General features: G+C 37.1%; 1 non-coding gene across 1 annotated transcript; it reads right to left on the bottom strand.

Moving 5' to 3' along the window:
• Positions 1–314: 314 nt before the first annotated feature.
• On the bottom strand, positions 315–387 carry TRNAT-AGU. The gene has a single exon. It is a non-coding gene; the product is annotated as a tRNA-Thr (tRNA).
• Between the last annotated feature and the right edge of the window lie 3,557 nt (positions 388–3,944).

Genomic DNA, 3,944 nt, shown 5'->3' with positions numbered 1-3,944 from the left:
TGCTCTCCTTTGAACTGCTGATCTGTGAGCCTGTTTTTTGTTTTTTGTTTGTTTTTTTTTTTTCACTTACCCACTTAGGAATGCATGCCATATTTTCTGGGTGGCTTTGCCAAAACTCGCCTAACTACTCCTTCCTTTCTGCTGCTGCAGACAGTTCTATCCTGATTGTCACTCAATTTCCAAGAAGTTGTCCTTTTCAGCCCCAACTGGGGGAGAATAAAACATGAGAATCAGAAGTCACTGTTACCTCGGGTTTATCTCATTCAATTTGGCAGAGAAACAATTCTTTTAACAAAGTTGATGGAAAAGGGTTGAGGCCCCACTGGGATTCGAACCCAGGATATCCTGCTTACTAGGCAGGCGCTTTAACCACTAAGCCATGAGGCCCCCATGTGGATTTAGAGTTTAAAATGTCACCTAAATATTGGGGGTGGTCGATAAGCATAGGGATTGATGTTTTTAATCCATGCTACGTAAGTAAAATATGAAAGGACTTATTAGCTGATGCTTACAAGGAAAGTGAGTTAGTTATAAAATGGATATATGTTATAGCACAAATTGTTCTCATTTCATACTGATATCCATCAGAGGAGAAATTAATTGCTTTTTCAGATTTTTTGTAAAAAAAATCCTTTAATTAAAATGTGAGCACGACATGTCAGTTATTTTTCAAAGACCAAAATCCACGGCTTAATATTTTTAAGCATTCTGAAATATTTTGCCAACTCTTAAAATGCATGTTTTTAAGCTTGTTTAAGATATTTTTAGGTTAAATAACATACTTTTATTTTATAAATTCATGGAATCGTAGAGTCTTCAAGCAGAAGGGAAACTTAACCCAACCCTTTCATTTTACAGATGGAGAAACTGAGTCCCAGAGATATGGAGTTGTCCAAGGTCACACAGGTGATAAGTGGCTGAATCCTCTGACCCTAAACTCATTTCTCCATTGTAATGTGTTTTCTCTGGAAGTATCTTATAATTCATAATTTCAGAGTCAGAAGGGACATTAGAATTCATCTAGTCCAACCCTCCTATTTTACAGAGGAAAAAACTGAGGCCCAGAGAAATGAAGTGATTTACCCAGTATTATGCAGGTAGTTTCTTGTATCTCTGCATTTTACTAAATATAATCACATTATCTTCAAAGATGGACGTGTGATTTTAGATTTAGAAAAGCTTATATATCCTTTCCCCTTAGCATCTTATTCAAATGAAGAATGACTCCTGCTTTCCTGATCAGAATGATAGATAATGACTTTGTACAAGCTAATTGGAAACTGGATCCTTAACTTTCATTCACTTAATTACAAAGCAGCATTTAAAAATCCCCACCAAAATACTTCACATAACAGACTGCCATGCGGAAGCTTTTATGTGAAGGCACATTGTATAAGGTTTGGTCAGTGGCCAGAAGTGGTAGGATTTTGCTGAGCATGTCATAGCATTATGAGAGGATGCTGGCATAAACAGAAATGCAGAACAGTAAAATGAAAGGGAGGACAGAGAGAAACCAATAAAGATGGGGTGTTAAAAAGCTAAATACAGCTTATGAGAGGACCCATTTAGTAGTTCAGTGTGAGCAAAGACCTGTGGGAATGACCTTTCATTTCAGCATAAAAGAAATGTAATTATAAATTATTTCTATAGTACTATACCCTCATCAGATATGATTCACTACACCTTGCAATGAAAAGATGGCTTTATTAAAAAAACTGGCAGTAATGGCATTAACTCTGTGCTACCCAGAGCCATAACCAGGGGTAGGCAACTAAGGCATCGTCCCAGGATGCCTAAGTGTAGAGACTGTTATTAGCATCTGTAACTCTCAAGAGGTAGAAATAACTGAGTATAGCACCTAGTTAGAAACAATTACTTAAAATAGGAAGCTTCTTCAATTGATAAATGGCCAAATGATATGAACAGACAGTTATCAGAAGAAGAAATCAAAGCTATCAGTTGTTACATGAAAAAAATACTCTGTCATTATTGATTACAGAAATGCAAATTAAGACAGTTCTGAGGTACAACCCTAGACCTATCAGATTGGCTAAGATGACAGAAAAGGAAAATGCTAAATGTTAGAGGGAATATGGGAAAAATTAGGACACTAATGCACTGTTGGTGGAGTTGTGAACTGATCCAATAATTCTGGAGAGCAATTTGGAACTATGCCCATAAGGCTATAAAACTGCAGCAGAAGAGGGGAGGGGAAGAAGGGAGAAAAATTTAAAACTCAAAATCTTGTAAAAATGAATTCTAAAAATTTTCTTGATTAATGATTGTGGGAAAAAATTAAATACTATTTAAAACAAAAAAGGAGGGGGCAGCTAGATGGGGCAGTGGCTAGAGTACCGGCCCTGGAGTCAGGAGGACCTGAGTTCAAATCTCATCTCAGACCAAACACTTGACACTTACTAGCTGTGTGACTCTGGGCAAGTCGCTTAACCTCAATTGCCATACCAAAAAAAAAAAAATGATCAACAGGATACTTCAAAAAAAACCTGGGAAAACTTATATAAACTGATACAAAGTAAAGTGATCAGAACCAAGAAAACATTGTATACAGTAACAGTTATATTGTAACGATGATTAATTATGAAAGATTTAGCTACTCTGATCAAGACAATGATACAACATGATTCCAAAGGAACAATGATGAAAAATGCTATCGATCTCCAGAGAGGGAACTGATGAACTCTGAGTGCAGATTGAAACACAATTTTTTACTTTATTTTTCTTCCTTTTTTTTGCAACATGACTAATATGGAAATAAGTTTTGCATGACTTTGCACACACACACACACACACACACACACACATATATAAATTTTTTGCCTTCTCAAGGGGTAGGGAAGGGGTAGGAAGGAGAGAGAAAATTTGGAACTCAAAATTTTAAAAAATAATTGTTAAAAATAAATAAATAAATGAAGGAAAAAATAAAATAGGAAACTATAGGATAACTTTGCTTCATCCCTCCACCCCACTCCTTAGCCCTGCCTTATTACCTACCCTAGTGGTGGCTTCCCTAGCTTTAAACTACTAGTGTCCACTCTCAGGGAGGCCAATTTTCGCATCCCAAAGATCTCTGTCTCTCTACCATGGACCACAGGCACTTGTGCCCCAAGTTCCAAGGTCTCTCCCAATATCTCCTCCAACTTCTTGACTAGGGGTACGTTTATATTGCTTGCCCCAAGCACCAGAGTTTCTTGTTATGGCAAGATAGCAGTAACTTATTAGAGCTCTACCTGAAAATAAAAACTTCCTTCCCTCAAAAGAGTGAAAACATGAAGAATCTCTAAAAGTGAGTGTTATTGAGGGCCATCCCATGGAACATACTTAGGGTTGCCCTTCTTGGTTGGTTCCAGGTGACTTTGTTGAAGCCTGATTCTGGCCACTTGTGATTCAGTGTTGAAGGCACTGCACTCTAAGATGAAGAGTCTTGCAGCTGAGCAGGAAGAGCTGATGACTTAGTGAATATTTAAAAGGGAGTGTCCTTATCTTCAAGATTCTCTTCTTATCTGTTCCAGTGACACCTGTCTTTTGAATATTTGGAGAGACAGAGGTGCAAACAGACAAAGAGAACTCAGGCTCCCTCAATACCTCAGCCTTGATAAAGCCCACAGGAGCATCTCTGTATTTTTCTGACTATCAATCCTATCTGCCCAATCCTGCCTGCCATTGTGCTGCCATGAAGTCATGGATAAAAAGAAAAAAAAACCTCATATACACCACAATGTTTATAGCAGCACTTTTGATGATAACAAGAAACTAGAAACAGTCCATTGATTCTTAAAGTATCTCTCGACCTGATTTTGAGATCACTTTTTAAAATATCAGAGACCTTTTAGTCTCTTCTTTTTTTTTAATCTTTTAATTTTGTTTTAGTATTTCTTGATGTCTCATGGAGTCACTGGTTTTATTTTATCTATTCTAGTTTTCAG

Source organism: Vombatus ursinus, unplaced genomic scaffold, assembly GCF_900497805.2.
Source record: "Vombatus ursinus unplaced genomic scaffold, bare-nosed wombat genome assembly UNPS02004577.1, whole genome shotgun sequence".
NCBI classification, from domain to species: domain Eukaryota; kingdom Metazoa; phylum Chordata; class Mammalia; order Diprotodontia; family Vombatidae; genus Vombatus; species Vombatus ursinus.
This window is presented reverse-complemented; position numbering and strand designations above follow the sequence as displayed.